We start from the raw sequence: 20,174 nt of genomic DNA on the forward strand, positions 1-20,174 counted from the left end.
ATCTGTGTGGTGTTTGTGCTCAACAGCCTCCATAATGGAAAAACTATTGCAGAAGCATTTCTCTGTTGGCAAAGGTCAAGAGGTCATCGCTGATGTCACTCTCAAAGTAACCAGTGGCAAATAGGTCCTGACATGTGCTCCCTAATAGAAGAATAAGAGTGGATATCTCCCCTGGCGTTCAGACTGATAAGCCATAGAGAAGAATATGTGAGACATAGAGGAGCAGTTTCCACTGGGTTCGGCTTTTGGGAGACCAGTATCAGCTGTCGTATTAAGGTATAAATAACGGTGGTGGAATTTCACTCGACTTAAAGAACCAACAATTAGCTTGTTATGACTATTGAAAACGAAAGCAAACCGTGCGTTTAAAGGGTCATACCATACCCTCTAATGTGTTACTATTACGTTATCCCTTGAAATACAGGGTAACATTCTTGCTAAGCAAAGTGCAGTTTTCTTTTTATGTGCAAATGATTGCATTGGGGGCTTGCTGACTCAGTCTCGGAGGTCAAATAGTATCTGCATCAGAGACCACACAAACAAATGCAGCATTACTGACAGGCTCCTCTTCTCAGATTGATATATTTTCTATACAAGTGACACCCCTTCCCCTTCCCATCATTTCTCCATCTTATCCCATCCCTCCGTTCTTCTCCCATCCCTCCCTTCTTCCTCTCCTTCCCCTCCTCCCTTCATTCCCTTTTACCTCTGCCCCCATCCCTCCCCTCTCCCTCTCCTTCCTTCCATCCATCCCTCCCTTCTCCCTCTCTTCCCATCCTTCCTACATTCCCATCTCCATCCCACTGTCAGGGAAAAACTAATACCTCTTGTTCTGTGTCAGAGGCATGTTGTTGAACATGTGATTTGTAACGCTTATCAAAAACCAACATTCCCGTCAACGGAGCATGTCTATCCCCTCTCTGGCCTATCTGTTCTCTCTTTTTCACAGAACTCCGCAATTCTCTGCATTTTATCAAAACGATTTATTTGGTAGGCTGTTTTAAGTACAGTGTGTGTTAGATGGGGGTAAAAGGAAACCGACAACCACAGAAGGATTTAAGAAAGCGCGACTCTTATCTCTCTGTCTCTACCGTAGCACATTGAGCATACTTCCTCCTCTCTCTTTCTCTGTATCTATCTATCTCTCTCTCTTGCTCCATCTCTCAGTCTTTCTCCTTCCATCTCCGTATCCGTGTCCCCCTCTCGACTCCAGCAGTCGATGACTGAGCGAGCAGGAGACTGGCGTTTTCTGATAGAGTCACACCCCACAAATGGAGTCAATCAAGGGCCGGGTGAAAAATTCATTTTCTGACAGGGGGTGTCAGCAAGATCGCCAGACCCCCATGACAACAAATCCATAGCGCTAGCTGAAAAGGAGAGAGAAAAAAAGGGTAAGAAATCCTGACAGGGTGTAAAACAGGAATCCTCTCTGTGGATTCCCGGGCGATCAGAGCCTTTACCTTTCAGCTGTCCATAACACAATTTCATACCAATTATTACCCCCAGTGAGCATGTGACAGGCTGGCGTGTTGGCGGCCACACCGCCTGCATCCCAGTAATCCCAAAATGAAGGATTGGAAGGAAGTGTTGCAGTGATTTGTGACAAAGTAACTGAACACAGACGGCCTTATTTAGCAACGTGAGAGTAGTTTGTTTTCATGCTTATGATCGCTGGTGACACTCTCTCCGCCTTGATTTGATGCATATGGGTTTAGTTTTGCCCCTAGCCAGTACACACACTCTCAGCTTACTAAGGGCATCACCATTCATGGTGTAAATTGAAAAATAGTTGTAGGGTGTCCATTTGGGTATTTGRTATGTTTAAATCAATASRTTTTCTGGAGAGCAATCCMTTSTGGTTAAAAACCTTCAAWATYTGGTTATAGGGCCYTGAMTGTCATCATTATGRCCATTTCATTATCAAATGCAATCTTTATGGTATGTTACCCATTCAGTACTATATGTTTTAAACTGCACAAGCAAAGGCTTTACAGACTATAGAAATGCTTACTTTGTGTGACACTCTCCCGTAACATCCCCTACCCAACCCCTTCCACAGTAATTTCTCCAATTCCAAAGCTCTTTAAGCCCCCCCCCCCCCACCCGTTGTATTTACTCCTCATCAATGTGTCACCTTGTTCCAACGCGGCAGGAAGTCGACTTAATGCAATGGCGAGGTTAAGAAAACACTGGCGTGGCTGGTGACGGATGGCCTGTCAGTGTTCACACACAAAAGTTAAGAAATTTGATCCACCTGTCATCTCGCCTGTGATTATGAATCTCTTCCTCTGAAGTGCCGTGGTCCTTTCAGACTCAGTCTACCATGGCCTCTCTATGGTGGGCCTCTCTCTCTCTGAGACTCATAGCATTTGTTACATGGATGAGAGAGCAAACTTCAAATCAGTGCAAAGGAGATAGAACCCCCCCAGCTCATCTTAATGTAAACAATTAAGCCCACCAAAATAGTAGTCTCTCCAGAGAGAGAGAGAGAGAGAGAGAGAGAGAGAGAGAGGGGCCTTGAAACGGAGCGAAGCTGTAATCTGATTTCATTTACAGGACTCATACGTTTTTCGAATTGTGTCGGTCTAATAATACCCAGCAAAACTAGATCTTTCTTAATTATATTTACATGGAGTAGCTAGGCTACGTTCCTTGGAGGTGTTAACTCGTTTACTGCACTAGGGTCACATCATAAAGACATGATGTTCTGTTGGAAGAGATTTACAGGGAAACACAAGATATCTACGAACAACGTTTCTTGGGTAAAACATTTGTTTTGGCTGTTTACGACAATGGAAATGCCTTAAAAAGCAATCCTACACATAAACCTGCAAATTAATAAAATCTAGATAAACTACCCAAGCTCCTAAAAGGTCTATGAACTCAGATATTTGTCTGGTTATCTTTCTCTTTTTTTCTTGTTTCTATCGTTTTTATCCCCAGGAGAGGATGTGGTGAACACAAAAGGAATGGAAGTGTTTTTATCTTTAACCTCCTGCTGAACTACGGATGACCCTGCTAGCAACTCCTGAGTCAACTGCATTAGCTTTAGGGTGGTAAGACTAAKCGTTGAGGGGAAGGAGGGGTCGAAAGGGGGGCCAGGAGATTTTTCATGCTGTCCATTACAGTTGTTTAGTTTAGGGAGGTTAACTCAGTGACTTTATATCAGTTTTAACTGCGAATCACATCAGCCCAACTGGTCTTTCACTTATGCACAAAGTAACGATGTTACTTCTCTTTTGCATATTCTACATGATGGGAAAAGAGGAGAAAAAAGGGGGATATCCCAAAATTGACCCTTCGCTAAGCCACGACCCCCTTGGTTACTGCTGCAACCTCGGACAACATTTTCCCGGGAAGCCCAATTCCCCATTTAACCACTGTGAAAATCCCCTCACAGCGATCTCAAACTGTGTTTCTAAAACACAATGAAATGAAACACAGAAAACTCTTGGGTATGTTGTGGTGGACTGTCATTACAATTGCTTCCGGTAACCTGATAAAATTATGTTTTTCGTGTAGCTAGACACTGAATGGCTCTGAATTCACTGTCAGCATACAGTCAAAGCTATAACCTCTTTTTTAGCTAGCCAACACACATTTTGAGAAGAAAAGTTATATTAAGTGGCTAGATAGCTAGCATTAGCAACGTGTGTAGCATTGAGCTACACCCGCAATAACATCTGCTCAACACATGTATGTGACCAATCATTTTATTTGCTCAATGAGACTGAGAGCTAGCTAACCAGCTGAGCTAACAAACAATGTAACAAAAGCGACATTTCTGATTTGAAAAATACTCCATCAACATACTCGGCATTTCAGGAATAACAGTAGCAAATACTCCCGGTGCACTGTTAAATTATTTAGCCATTTAAACMTTAGTTTTTTTAAGAAAACTCWGTTTTTGCRGTATCCCTTACTGGCTTTCATGCGATTTAAACATGAGCTTGTCCGAAGTGTTGGATTCGACGACTGTTGCTATTCATTGGAGGGCTGCGATTAGCTTAAAGGAAGGTTCAATTGCTTTACAGAAATCTGCAAATGGRTGTGAAATATATGAATATGGCATATTACGTACAGCAGCATAATTCCAAGACAAACCTTTCATTTTGAACTAGTTTCCTACAACAGACTTTGTAAGACTTRTTTTGTAAAACATACTGTAGTTAGTTTATGGCGAGTACATTTCTTTCGACTAAGCCAAGACAAATACAGATTTGTGGAGGTTATCTTTTTGAAATGGAGGTTAAAGTTATATTCCTGTGTTTGCCTGCTCACTTACAGATCTCCAGCTGCTCTGGACCCTGGGAGCTCTTGGGCCGCTGCTGGGCCAGCTGCCCTCCTGGCCGTCCGTGTGCCGTCCGTGTGTGGCCCGTGTGGGCATGCGCTGATACGAGCCTCCACAGGGGGCTGATGGGACTGCCGAGGCTGGGCCAGAGAGGACGCAGATGCCTTAAATGACTTGACACCATGGGACTGGGAAAGCACGACTCGGGAGTAAATCAACCATTCTTGAAGGACATAACAGTGAATGTAATGATAGGATGTTGTGGATCTTAAAAGTATAAGCGTGTGAGGAAGAGAGGATCAAATCCCCTTGTGAGGTGTAGCTTGAGTGAGAGTATCGTTTGTCGCGACCTCCATTATTGAAAAAGAGAGAGATGACAAAGTAACCAGGATTCTTCCTAAAGAAACAGAACTTGTATGTCAGGTCATGTCCTGCCTAAACTTTTTGAATAACCAATGTCATTGTGAAAATGCAAACAATTTAGCAAATCATTGTCCCGACCCCTGCATCTAAATGTGCCCCATGGTGTGGACAATAAGCTCATGTTCAACCTTGCATCTAAGGAGMGAAGGCAGAGAGCAGGAACTGTGTAATATAAAAGCCAGCACTGCCATAAAGTAATCAGTAAGCATTTTTGATATGCAATACATTTTTTGCCCAAGAGTTAAATGACCACTCTCTTATGAACCTAGTTTAATAAATGAGCTGCAAATCAATTATCGTTATGCCGAATTAATCCACAGTTGAGAAGGGAATTATACTTTTCCCCTCTAACTTGGCTTTTACCTTGTATACCTTTGAACCAGTGTGATCCCATTTAGTCCTGCTTGACTGTTCCTAGCAGAGGCGCACATGATGGGCCCTGTACCTACCTGGTAGCCCGGTGTCCATGGTACTGGATCAACAGAAGGCCTCTCATTAGATACTAATTCATTTGGAAGCACTGGGACCACAATATCATTATCAACGCAGTGACTTGCCAACGTATTGAGCAGAATGGGCACCACAGTCTGGTGGGCAAAAACGCATCAGGATTTCAATGGGCATACAGATAACAAAAKGAGTTGCTTCCTACCATTTAGGTTACCTCCTCTTCAGTGAGTCTGTGAAGAAGGAAGCAAGTCGTGGCTGAGAAAAAGCCTGTTATTGCCCCAGTACATTAGAGCATGAGACCACGGGCATGTGGTGGCTTCTCTATCTACCGGTCTTCCTTCATCTATTATAGACTGTGTTATTATGAATGGGTGTAGCTGATACCATTTCCGATCTTTGATTTGTCATATTCAAGTAAAACAATCACTTTCAATTTGTGAACCGCTCTCACATAAGAGGTCAGAAGTTGTTGGGAAGTTTTCGGCATAAATGGATACTTTTACATGCAATCTTTAATTTCCCTTTTGTTTTATATGAATATGAAACCAATCAAAATATGCAGCGACAAAAACAACTTGTGCGTATGGAGTTTGGCTAGCGAGGACGGATGAGATGTTGACTGTAGCTAATGTGGCTCACCAAAAAATAGCAGATTCGTTGTGAAAGGACGGACGACATCACACTTGCCAAGGAGAATAACACGTTACGTAAGGTAATATAAGTGGTGTGGTAGGTCAACATTGCATTTATGTTGTTGTAAGATTCAGATATCAGGGTCCTGCTTGGGTACTGTTGATGCGTCCCTGAAAAGAACAGCATACGCACGGGCTTTGGCTATCTTTAATTGGATGCCAATGTGACTCTCACAAACAGAATCAAAATGTATATTTTATCATAGTAAACCACTGGACAATGGAATTATGCACCCGGAGAACAATTTAGCTTCATCATCTTTCCATTACTTATTTCATGCTAGCTAACGCTAGTAAGTCACGGAAAGACGATTTAGCTAAAAAAGTGCATAATTCAATCTCAATTTTGATGATTCTGTTTGTAATAGTCAGTCACATTTGCGTCTTTATGCATACAGTAATAGTTTAAATCATTGGTATTTCAGTGAAGAAGTGACTTAAATAGTAATTCTTCACTCTCTTCTGATCATTGGATGTGTGCCTAACCATATCCTATTTAAACTGAAACACTCAGTGAACTCTCAAGGTTATGGGATACACATTTTAGCTATGTAAAACTGGAATTGGTTCCACATTACATTTGGGCTTGTGGTTTATACCTTTGAATYACTAAGCCATGGTGTGTAAAAGGTTGTGAAGGTCAGTCCATCTGTCCACAGAGGTCAGTGCGCAGCATAATGTTCCTCTAAAATGTCCTGTCGTTTCTTCCTCTCTTTCTTTTGTGTTTTGACACACAGTCATTGTGACTGTTTTGATCTTGCACATGTGTCCTGCTGGAGAGGGTTCAAGCTGGATTTCTTTCAGGGTGTTAGGAGCGGAAATCACCCAGCTCTGGCCCGACTCCTCACTACACTCACTCCCCACCTCTCTTGACCAGCACAGAGGGAGTTCACATCACACTCAAACACACTCACTAACACAGTTCACATAGAAAACACAAACTCACAAACACACACATACAGCGTATGAGTGAAACACTCACTGTTCTAACTCTTTCTCCCAACAAAGTATCCACGTTTTCACGATCACAACCTCATGTACCACTGACAGCTTTGCACAAACGCTGGCAAAGTGTATAGTGTAGGTSATCAGGTGGGACGGGAGAAAGAAAAAAGAGCCAAAACTAGCCCCTTTAACTTTTTAAAGACTTTTCAGCATTTGTTCTGCACACTTACCTACGCAAACTCCAAGGGGCCGCAGTGACTGGGGTCCCATTTCAGGGCCCAGCATGGAGCCTGCGAGCTCGTCAGCTGTAAAATGAGAGCGCCAGAGCGCAGTGTGAAAATGGATTAGCCTCGCTGAGATAAGGGGAGCCCTCAGCGAGCCATGCATGCCTTCAATGGGGGAAAAGAAACACTGGACAAATTGTTTTTGGTACATTAAGTAACTGTTACTTTATTTCACAGATGGAAAACAATAACACAGGCTCCCAGGGTTGGAACCACCGCGGCATGGAAGAATGGGAGTGAGAGAGGGAGCTTTGGCTATTGAGCTCCATATTCCCCCCCTTTCTTTATATGCAAAGTGATTTTGTTGAGGACTTTTGACTCCAAGAATTCAACAGATTGTCATTTATCATCATATGCTATATTTGTCAAAGTGTCTGGCGGGGAGTCAACAGGCTACTGAGGGAAATCATACGGAATATCCATGTTAATAAAAATAAAATAAAAAGCCCTAACTGTTTCCAGTCAGCAAACGGGCAAGGGATTTTTCAATTAATAAGCGTGCTGCCGCACCAGGGCCTCCCAAATTAAATGAGTGTGTCAGATCCTGGATGATTTATACATTTGGACTGATCTAACAGCTCGGCGGAACAGCTATGACACCCTGACAAGCTAACAATGGATATGAAAAATGAGCCAATACCACAGCGCTAAATCTGAGACGTTCAAAGCCAAATTCAACGCACTTGTGGTGGAGACCAAAKCTCACACATACTTGGGAATATAATGAAAAGAAAGTGGGGGGAGAAAAAAAAAAATCCCCACAAGATTCTTCACACTATTTTAGCTAAATCATTCATTGTTTATATGAATTGATTGATGGAGACAAATTGGTGGAAGTGGAGCGTGTGGAGCGTACTTTGCCTTTCTGATGCATTTTTGTGGCTGTGGAGAAGCACATCACTTTACCACTAAATGAGGTATCAGGCCTATTGCTTAGGCMTTGACGAAATGGGAGAATGTCAAACCYYGTTAGRGCCAAGGTGCTTTTCAAAACARCACAATGCKGCATCTACTTATATCTARAACTGAAAAGGGGTTACTTCAAAACACCTTGTTTGAATGGGGCCTTATTGGAAGAGAAAAACAAGTATATATGCTGGAATTGGAAACTATTCCATTGAATCCACATACTTTTGATGAACCTGAATAATAGAATGACCAAGCTAGCTGATTAACATAACAACGGTATAAAGTCAACACTTGAAATACAAAAAATCTAATTTACCTCAAGATAAATAATCTAGCACAGCAACTTGTTGTGGCAAGCAGTATTAAGCAGTGGTAACTCGGATATAGTTGGATATGGTAACAGACGCAAACATGGATAGGCAGAAGCACGGTTGCTTTCTCTTGCGTTGTCCTTTCCTCCTCACTTTCTCCGCCGTCTGATGAAAAACTGCATTTTGTTTTCMTTCMCAGAGCTCAGCAGGTTTAGAGGAAACAATTACCAGTCCAGTGATCTCTGCTTCCCGCGTCCCACTGTTAAACGCTCACCGCCCTGAGGTATGCTCTGGAAATGATACAGTTTTAAAGGGGTTACATTTCATCGTTTTCTTTATCCCCTCTCATTCCCTCTCTCTCTGTTCATTCAGAGGTTTTATATCACCAAAAATTGATGGGGGTGAAAAAGAGAAAAAAACAATAAAGATGATGAAAAGCCCATCTTTACAGATCATTAGACATGGCCAAACAACCTACAGCTATGATAGGATATATCAAAACTGACATGTAATAGTTGATTGCTGATCGCCTATTGATTGAGCTATATTTCACAAGGATAGCCCAGGCTCATACTAGCCCTCTGCACATCACACCAGAGGCAGCAGAAGCTACTAGAAGAAAGTAGACTCACTCAATAATACTTTTTGGAAAATTGGACATGAAGTGCTCTATTAAATTAAGTAAATTGCTATTGATATACACTATATATACAAAAGTATGTGGACACCCTTTCTTATTAGTGGATTCGGCTATTTCAGCCATACCCGTTGCTGACAGGTATATACAATTGAGCACAAAGCCATGCAATCTCCATAGACAAACATTGACAATATAATTGCCTTACTGAAGAGCTCAGTGACTATCAATGTGGCACCGTCATAGGATGCCAGCTTTCCAACAAGTTTGTTCGTCAAATTTCTACCCTGCTAGAGCTGCCACGGTCAACTGTAAGTGCTGTTATTGTGAAGTAGAAACATCTCGGAGCAACAATGGCTCAGCTGCGAAGTGGTAGGCCACACAAGCTCACAGAACGGGACCGCCGTGTGCTGAAGCGTGTAGCGCGTACAAAATGTTCACTTACTATCGAGTTCCAAACTGCCTCTGGAAACAAAGTCAGCACAAGAACTGTTCATCGGAAACTTCATGAAATGGGTTTCCATGGCCGAGCAGCCACACACCTAAGATCACCATGCAAAATGCCAAGCGTCAGCTGGAGTGGAGTAAAACTCAACGCCATTGGACTCTGGAGCAGTGGAAACACGTTCTCTGGAGTGACGAATCAAGCTTCCCCATCTGGCAGTCCGACGGACGAATCTGGGTTTGGCGGATGCCAGGAGAACCCTACCTGCCCCAATGCATAGTGCCAACTGTAAAGTTTGGTGGAGGAGGAATAATGGTCTGGGGCTGTTTTTAATCGCCCAACATCAGCGCCCGACCTCTGAATGGAAGCAAGTCCCCGAAGCAATGTTCCGACATCTCGTGGAAAGCCTTCCCAGAAGAGTGGAGGCTATTATAGCAGCAAAGGGGGGACCAACTCCATATTAATGTCCATGATCATTTCGTTATTTGATTTTGAAGTTCAAGACCCCTTAAGGTATCCTAWTTTTTTCAAAATGATTAGATGAAACGTTGAATTTGGCATTGCTGCTATTAGCCAATAGAAACTCATTGAATAACAGATTCACTACATGGAAGTTTGCTCTGAAGTGTCTGTCCTATATCTGAGAGATATACGAAAGATGGGGACCTTCCGGTGAGGCTTGTGGTTGTCCTCTAGAGCAAAATGGAGAATGATGTTGTGTTTGTGAGAGTGTCATCTTTCAGTWGAATGGCAGGCCAGCCCGTTCGGAGACTACAGACATTTTTGTGAGAAGACACATTTTCGGGATGTGTCATGGTCTGCCAAACATCACTCCAGCTCTCCCACATTTCACCACAGATGCGGAAGGGTGAAATCGACGGATGTCGTGGATTGAGCCCATGCAACAAAATCTGATATCTCTAGCTTAAACCGACAGAATTTTTGTATTACGTTAATTAGATTTCCGTGGTGGCGAGGAAATTGTAGGCTACGGGTAACTACATTTTCCTTTCAATTACCACGATGAAAGCAACGAAATGCAATCATTCTGCTGTAGGTATTACAGTACAGCTCAGCTGTACATTTGGGGTTCACCTTTTCTGACCGTGTTTTTCTAACGGAATACAGATGAGAGGGAAATCGTGTGGCTGATGAGGGAGAGGAGAAAGAGGGAAGACTGCTGTGTCGGTAAAAAGATAGAGAACTACTACAGGAGAGAGGGAATGATCATTTGTAGATGGTAATATGGGCCTATGTAGAGACAGAGAGAGCGAGAGAGAGAGAGAGAGGTTGAAACAGACCCACTTTCAACATGTTGACACTACAAGACGTTTAATATTTGGAACCAGCCATTTATGTGTGTTGAAAARGTCAAATTGGGTTATGATCAAACAGAATGACTACTCTAGTGTAGATCCTCAGCAAGATGCCTCTGGCCTCTGCTCACAAAGTGGACAGTGAAGGGGGAAAAGGCAGAAAAAAAGAATGGAGGAATGAATAAAAAAAGAGAGAGAGGCTGACAGCGAGAGAGTGAAGGCACTTGAGCAGCAGGCAGAAAGGCCCAGGCGGGCAGACAGGCAGGGCGGCCGAGCCCAGAGTGATTGAATGATCCCATTTCTAGGCTCTTTGTTAGACAACAGGCAGCATCGTATGAAGATTGATACAGAAGTGCTCGACTTGGTTTGCTGGATCATCAAACGGATMGATATTATACTCCTTCCCCGGATGAAGACAAAGTAACTGTTATCATACTCAATACAAGGGCTTGTCAGAGGCAGAAAATCATCCCTTGTCACCGGTTATGGAACCGTTGCGCCGACTGTCATGGGAATTTATCTGGGAGATGCCGCCACTGTCTGCGTCACGCTCTCGCGTTTATACGGTGAAAGCCTCAGCAGTACCGTAAAGATCTTCGCCAAAGATTGAATTACAGAGCCATGCTAAGGATGGCATTTATGTCCCTTCTATCATGCCTGTCCCCCTGGAACTGTAAATCCCTGATCTCCTTATCAACAGCGTTTATMATCATGTTATCACATTTCATTCATTGTGATGTTAAGTTAACATGTATATCCACATGATTTGTATTTTTTTWAATCTTAGACTGAAGAATGCACTACCCCTGAGATAGGCCTATCTGTACCTGACTCTGTATATCAGTAACAATATGGTGGAAATCATGATAAAACACATCACCTACCCAATAAAATGGGATGGCATCACCATTGAAAACATTGAGGGTGTACAAAATATAGCCTTGGATCAGGGGAAGCACTAAAGTGACACCCCTCCAAGGACACTTCGTGAAATTGAGCTGTTGAATACKGTACAAAATTCATGGGATTAGATGTTGGACACCATACCTGAAAAGCATAAAGCAGTCCGAGTAATATTGTTCTGTACTACTTGCAGGCAGCTAACTCATCAAAGATCCACCCCCCCAGCCTCTCAGCACATAGTGGTAATAACCCTAAGAACTATATGACATTATGGGGCATGCTGTCTTATGAGTTGGAGTATGCTGGCTCTTCTAATATAAGTATGTGCTTCTCTCTGTGGAACAGTTTTATACACACTGTAAAACTGTCATTTCATCTCTCTCTCTCTCTTCTCTCTCTCTCTCTCTCTCTCTCTCTCGCTCTCTCATCTCTCTCTCTCTCTCTCTCTCTCTCTCCTCTCCTCTCTCTCTCTTCCTCTCTCCTCTCTCTCTCTCTCTCTCTTCTCTCCTCTCTCTCTCTCTCTCTCTCTCTCTCTCTCTCCTCTCTCTCTCTCTCTCTCTCTCTCTCTCTCTCTCTCTCTCTTCTTCTCTCTCTCGTCTCTCTCTCTCTCTCTCTCTCTCCTCTCTCTCTCTCTCTCTCTCTCTCTCTCTCTCTCTCTTCTCTCTCTCTCTCTCTCTCTCTTCTCTCTCTCTCTCTCTCTCTCTCTCTCTTCTCTCTCTCTCTCTCTCTCTTCTCCTCTCTCTCGCTCTCGCTCTTCTCTCTCCTCTCTCTCTCTCTCCTCTCTCTCTCTCTCTCTCTCGTCTCTCCTCCTCTCAGAGCCAGGTCTGTGCAACACATACAATACAGGCAATAGCAGTGGTGAAGCACTTATACATATTTTTCTTTCCATTCATCATGTTTATATGTACCTGCTACAAAGCCGGAGCCACAGAAAGACTGATTACTTTACATGTTAATACTGAAACGATATGGGAAGTAGGATTGGTTGGCCCCAGTCACTACCTTGCTTGTATTATATTAAATATTCTCAAGATATCAAGTTACCGTGAGGCTAAGAGCTGTGTGTTATTATCTTAAAATGGTCAAATAGCTACACTCTTCGAAAGAAAATAAAAGTGCTATCTAGAACATAAAACGGTTATATGGCTGTCCTCATAGGAGAACCCTTTGAAGAACCCTTTTTGGTTCCATGTAAAACTCTTTCCACATAGTTCAAAAAAGTTCTACCTTGAACCAAAAGGGTTCTACCTGGAACCAAAAGGGTTCTACCTGGAACCAAAAAGCAGATTTCTTGATTTCTAGCTGATTTCTAAGAGTGTAGCAACAATGAAAGGAAGCTGACGTGGGGGATCGTAGGTGGCTTGTTTCAYCTAGTTGTATAATGTTCTAGATACCAGACCTGGGATAACTATAGTTTTAACTATGCTTTGTGGAAAGTAAAAACATTTTCAGGGGAAACAAATAGTTACTTAGGAGGTGACGACAACTGTTTGAATCCAGCTTTGTAGTATTTGGAGAGTGTTACTCAGTAATGTGCTGTATTGGATTTGCCCCAAACATAACACTTTGTATTCAGGACAAAAAGTGAATTGCTTAGSCACATTTTTTGCAATATTACTTTAGTGCCTTGTTGAAAACAGGATGTATGTTTTGGAATAATTTTATTCTCTACAGTCMTCATTCTTTTCACTCTGTCAATTAGCTTAATATTGTGGAGTAACTACAATGTTGTTGATTCAGCTTCATTTTTCTCCTATCACAGCCACTAAACTCCGTAGCTGTTTTAAAGTCACCATTGGCCTCATGGTAAAATCCTTGAGCTGTTTCCTTCCTCTCCGGCAACTGAGTTAGGAAGGACGCCTGTATTTTTTTAGTGACTGGGTGTATTGATACACCATCCAATGTGTAATTAATAACTTCTCCATGCTCWAAGGGATATTCAATGTCTGTTTTTTTAATACCCATTTAGCAACAGGCGCCCTTCTCTGCGAGGCATTGGAAAACCTCTCTGGTTTTTGTGGTTGAATCTGAGTTTTAAATTCACTGCTCTACAGAGATAATTCTTTGTGTGGGGTGAGGGAGTCAGTCAAAAATCATGTTAAGACTAAGACTATTATTGCACACAGAGTGAGTCCATGCAACTTATTATGTGACTTGTTAAGCAACTTATTATGTGACCTTGACTTGTTTTTACCTCAATGTATTTAGGCTTGCCATAACAAAGGGGTTGAATACTTATCGACTCAAGACATTTCAGCTTTTCATTTTTTCTTAATTTGTAAACACTTTGAAAAACATAATTCCACTTTGACATGATGGGATATTGTGTGTAGGCCAGTGACAAACCATCTCAATTMAATCCATTTTAAATTCAGGCTGTAACACAACAAAATGTGGAAAATGTCAAGGGTTGTGAATACTTTCTGAAGGCACTGTATTCAAATAYCTTCAAATATTATTTAATTTTCTGATAGGTATTCAAAATATTTTTCGGAGACCTGTATTTGAATATCAAAGAAAATAGTTGCCTTTTAGTTGGAACTCTATATGAGCTACAGTACAATCGACTACCACAAGTATTTGAAAAGTTGGTATTTTAAAATAAACTACAAAATACAACTATTTTCTGACCAGGTCTTCTTGACACCATGTTTTGTTTTGAGGTGTTTTGACTTATGTCATGTCTATGCTAATATGGGAAAAAATGGCTAGCTAGCTAACCAACAGCTGTGTATTTGAGAGACAAGTGCTTATTGTCCAAATATATGTATGTTTTCAATACAGAGTTGGAGACAAAATATAGTTTACATGTTGTCAATAATCCTTTAATTTTGAGCCAACCTCATCTCTTTTTCCCCAAAATTGCGCACACATCAGTTTTCTCAGTTAACAACCCACCAGTACAGAAGTACAGGTTACACACACAGTACAGAAGTACAGGTTACACGCACAGATAAAGGCTACACACACGCAAACATGCCCCCACACACACACACGCACATGCAGTACTCAAACACACGCATTTGCAAAGAGAAGTGTTGCCTAGTCTGGCCTTGTTAAGACGTTGACCCCCGCGAGTGGAATGACCTCTTTGTCGGTCGGTCGGGCAGGCAAGCAGGATGTGTGTGTGTGTGAGTGRGAGTGTGTGGAGAGGGGAGGTTTGTGGATGAGGGTAGCAACTATCAGGGGACAAACATCTCCTGCCCCACAAAACCAGATGATCCATCTCCCTTTTTAGCTGGTGTCAGGAGTGTTTTGTGTGATGATGATTTGACGCTTGGCACTAGGTCCCCCTCTCCACCCCGCTCCACCACCACAATGAGCTATGACAGCCAGAGCTGCTGGGCTACAGCCACGGGAAAATAGCCTTGTCTCCATGGTGAGAATCAGCCCTGAACCTCTCCAACTACCATTCATCCATTTCACTTTACAACTTCATAACTAAGACCTATCGTCTAGTTAAAGACTCTTACAAGGGGATATCATTTCCCAAAACTAATGGTGTACGGAGGGACATTTTCATAAAAATAGACTCCCATTTTGGGAGCACYGTCAGTTTTAAATCAATAAAAATGTTATTATTGATAAATGTGCATCATAGCGGTGTGTTAATTTGGACATTAATATCTACTAATCTAGATGTAGCCTTTGTACAGTAGCCATAGCTCTGGGCCACGTAGTGTTTCTGCTTGTCTGTGGCACTCTGTAATAACTCTCTCCCCAGTGAGAAGTAAAGGCCAGCCAAGGAGGCTGAGGGCCTGTGTAAATGAGATGGTTATGCTGCATTAGCTTCATAAAACCATAATCCTTTCCCCATAAACCATTACATGCGCCGCAACATTTCTGATTTATGGGGTGGAGAATCAATGGGAAAAAATTAATGCTCGCAAAACATCTCCGGGACAGTATTGAGCAGATTTTAATTGTGATTTCATTCTGTYTTGTGGCCGTTAGCCAGATGATGAATGGGGATCTAACCTTCCACTCCAGTGAGCACCGGAGAGAGTCTTTAATATGACAATTAAGTGTCTGTCTTRAGATTTTATTGTATCTCTCCCTCTCTATCTTCTCTGTACCCTTCCACCCCTCCCCTCCCTCGTATCTCTCTCTCTCATATCTCTCTCTTCCCTTTCTCTTTCTGTGCTCCCCTCTATCCCGCTCACCCTCTCTCTCTCCTCAGATCACTTCATCTGTACAGTGCAGCTTTTGTGCAGATTAAATTGAGACTCMGGTTTTCTCCATCTCAGAGCACTTACTTATGTTTTATGACACGCACTAAATCAATTTTATGCTGCTATTGATTTTTTTCCCTCCTCTTATTACCCTCTTGCTTAAATCGACATAAAACCATTTTGCCTTTTACGCCCCTGTTTCTCCTCACTCCTAGTTCCTGATGACCTTATGTACGCCTAGGACAGCGATGTGCTGCTGGCGGGGTGGGAGAGGGCGGCGAGGGGGGGGGGGTATGGGAGAAGTTGAAAGCCCTCTCAGAGGAAATATTTGCACTACATTAAGCACCAGTGGGCAGTGCGGCATACGGACACCGAGCAGACACCGTGCAACCAGAAGGTGGCAGGTTAAACCTTGTGCTGTCTTAAAGGGTAAAAAAATGACCCACCACTATGTTTAACAGCAGAGAAAACCCCCTAAATTATATTTCTTTCAACTTGAAAATTGATTACTTTTCCTAGAGGGACCCCAACATTAGAAAAAGTGAAACATCGCCTTTGTTCATATTTCCATGAAAGCTGTACACCACCAGGGTACAAAYATTGTCTTAGGGTCATTTTTGACCCGGCAGTTATAAAATCATTTACACACCACAAAAACCACAAAGACACACACACAGACAATGAGAAATTGAGATTGTGTGCTACTGGTTGAACTCAGACAAAACTAAAACTGTATTGTACACGTGCAGTATCTGCCCTCCACGACACCATACGACTCAAGTTCACAGACAAAGTAAAAACAATTTCAGACAAAATAAAAAATTCTTGAAAGCATTGTTTACTAATGGGAAATGCAGTCAGAGGCTATAAAGGTGCTGCAGATGACAGTCCCCCCAGTTCTCTCTTTGCTGAAGCCATGAGGGCACGTTTCAGTGCCCAACAGGTCGTTGATCTGATTTTTTCAGATGTCCAGGAGGAACAAGAGAACAATGATTTAGAAGAGGAGGAGGTATCTGAAGAAGAAGATGGGGAAGAATATAACCCAGGGCACAATGCATCATCTTCAGATGAAGATGAAGTCCCCCAAGCTGAAATGAGACATTTTTGTCAAAGAGCAGTAAAATAACATGGTCCTTGTCACCATATGACAACCAGCGCAGGATGGCAGCACAAAATGTCATAAGGATGACCCCAGGGCCCACAAGACATGCAGGTGCCCATGCCCAGAACATCACCTCAACATTCTACATGTTCATCACACCAAAAAATCGTCCTGGAGATTACAAATTTGGAGGGTTTCTGTAACTATGGAGACAACTGGAAAAGGATGGATGAGATTGACCTGCGTGCCTACATAGGGCTGCTAATCTTAGCGGGTGTGTATAGGTCCCGAGGCGTTTTTATTTTCATTTTTTTTGCATTTTTATTTTCACAAGTGGTTTTCACAGTTCATTTTATTATGTATTGCTGTAATATCATTGATTTATGTGATTGTTTTCTCTGACACTGATACTAATTATTGATAGAAATACCTTATGTCAAAAGGTTGCTGTCCTTCCCGGCAGCATATGCCCAGCAAGCCAGCAAAGTATGGCATCAAGATATGGGTGGCCTGTGACGCACAATCCAGCTACGTTTGGAAGATGCAAGTCTGCACAGGGAAGCCAATCAGTGGAGGCCTGGAGAAGAACCAGGGGATGCAGGTTGTGCTTGATGTGACAGATGGATTGAGGGGGCACAATGTCACGTGTGACAATTTCTTCACCTCTTATGAACTCAGCCAGCAGCTCCTGAAGAGGAAGATCACCATGGTTGGCACAGTTAGAAATAACAAGCCTGAGCTCCCTGCACTCCTTGCAACAAAGGGGAGAAAGGCCTTCTCATCAAAGTTTGCCATCACCCCCACCACCACTCTAGTTTCTTACTTCCCAAGGAGGAACAAGAATGTGGTCCTCCTGAACACACTGCACAAAACAGCTGAGATCAGTGATCGTGAGGACAGGAAGCCAGCCATCATCCTGGACTACAACCACAACAAAGGAGGCGTGGACAACCTGGACAAGGTGATTGGAACTTACAGCTGCAGGAGGATGACTGCCCGCTGGCCCCTGGTCATGTTCCATAACATCATTGATGTGTCCTTATACAATGCCTTCGTGATATGGATCAAGATAAACCTACCTGGATGCCTGATAAGCGGAACAAGAGGAGAGTGTTCCTGGAGCAGCTGGGAAAGTCACTTGGAACCCCACACATTCAAAGAAGGGAGCGCCTCCCCCGCACAGCAGCCTCTGCAGCGCTTGTGAAAGCTGTTCAGGGGGCTGAATCTTGTCCTYATCCACCTGAAGCTGCAGCTGTGGCAGGCAAGAGGAGGAGATGCCAATTCTGCCCGCAAAGAAGGACTGTAAAACAAATATTATGTGCTGCACATGTAAGAAATACATCTGGTTGGTGCAAATTGGTGCATTCACCTTATGACATCCAGTGGAACAGCCACTTTACAATAGTGCATCTAAATTTTTTAAGGGGGGGGGGGGTTGAGAAGAGTTGATTGATTTATGTTCTTCATGTTTTGGTTTTGTATCTATTATCTTATTTTATTCTTATTTACTGTTGTTGTTTATACACCTTGTGGGTGGGGGCAATGGTTAAAAAAATGGGAGAAGACTAGTATTTTGTAGTTGAATTCCTCATTGTACAGTATATAAGAATATATCACTATGTTGCCAAAAAAGTTCAAGACTGTTATTGTTTCCCTTCAATAAAATGCATTAAAAACTACTTTCTGTGCATTTCTGCTACTTTCTTAGGCTATACAAGTGCTATCTCTTGCAAAAAAAATTGTTTTCACCTATGCAGTACCTTTAGCAATAATAATAATAAACCTCTACGTTAGTAAAGGAAACAATTATGACAGGTGTGTTGTAATAAAAACAAGTGGTGTCCACTGATGAAATGCAGTCTTTCTGCGTAAAGAGGGAAAACCCAGATATTCTAAGTTTGTGATGAATGACAGGTTGTTCCTTCATGCAAAACAGATTTGGGGTTTAATTCAAATAAGCTGCTTTATTTGAGGGGTTTAGTGAAGGCGGGTCATTTTTTACCCTCAGGACAAGGGGAGCATACAGCATGTTAAGACTACACAAGGGTTAAACTATGCTACTTCAGCCATAAAATCTGGTTCAAGTTCAGGGTTATGCATAGGCAGGTTCTGAAATGATAGATACAGTACTGTATGAGAGATATGTAACTTGTGACTCGTCTTTGTTTTGCATATAGTTTTAGGTTAGAGGTCTCCTTACCTTCCCCGTATAGAATGTAAGTTTCCATGTGAGATTGTTGTTTTCTATGCCTGATAGTTACAATGCACTTGTAACGATTCACGCTGTCCATCAAGTTTGCAGGGAAGGATTTATAATGAACTATACTGATCTTGTCTATAGCACATGTGTTCATTATGATGATGTTTTTTGTATCAAGATGGAAAAGGGGTTTTAAGTCACCTTTATAAGTCAACACAAATGACGCCGCTTGCCACATTGATGCAGTCTCTGTGTGTACGTGTATAAACAAAGCGAGAGCCGACTGGACTGAAGGCCGTCTATTGGCATTAACAATGTGAAGCAACACGATTAGTCAATGTAATTAGGTTTGATATAAGCACCATTCATCACCATACTTACTCGTCTTTACGGAGAAAATATTGGACTGAATTCAATTCAAACACGTTATTGCTAAGCACAAGCACAGCACTTGACAACCACTAAACAGAATAAAAGAAAAATTACAGCAGAGAGCGCTGATGGTAACACTTTATTTTGAAGGGTACCATCATAAAGACTTCATAATGCATTCATAAACCATACATACTACATTCATAAGAYGTTCATAGGATTTCATAAATGCTTATAGCAATGCAAGGTTAGGATGAATGTAATTGGAGCTGGCTTTGATTAAATCAATTTGTCCCTGGGTTAGCTAGCTGGCAGAGGCCCAGACCCTCACTGTGTCCCCGATCACTGTCGGCTCCATCAGGCCCCTTAGCAAAGAGCTAAACATGAGCATCAATGTGACCATTTAGTGTGTTCTCTGAGCAGATGCAGGCTGAAGGTCAGCCCATTGTGTTTGTCTGTTTTCACCGCCCCCTGCCTTTCACTCCGACACTCTAGGCCGCTGTCCACATCAAAAGTGTTATTGAAGCCCAATCGGAAACCCCGGTTTGGCAGGGAAGCAGGCATTAAGAGAGAAAGGAGAGAAGGAGAGTAAACGAGGGGGCCCTTACCCAACATGTCGATCTTACTAAACCAGTGAGCCGTGCAGAGAAAACTAGATTTATAACTATCATATCGTTTTAGTTTTTAGTAATTGCAAAAAATAAAAAATACGGAGTTAGAAA

This window comes from Salvelinus sp. IW2-2015, linkage group LG35 (genome assembly GCF_002910315.2).
Source record: "Salvelinus sp. IW2-2015 linkage group LG35, ASM291031v2, whole genome shotgun sequence".
Taxonomy (NCBI): Eukaryota; Metazoa; Chordata; class Actinopteri; order Salmoniformes; family Salmonidae; genus Salvelinus; species Salvelinus sp. IW2-2015.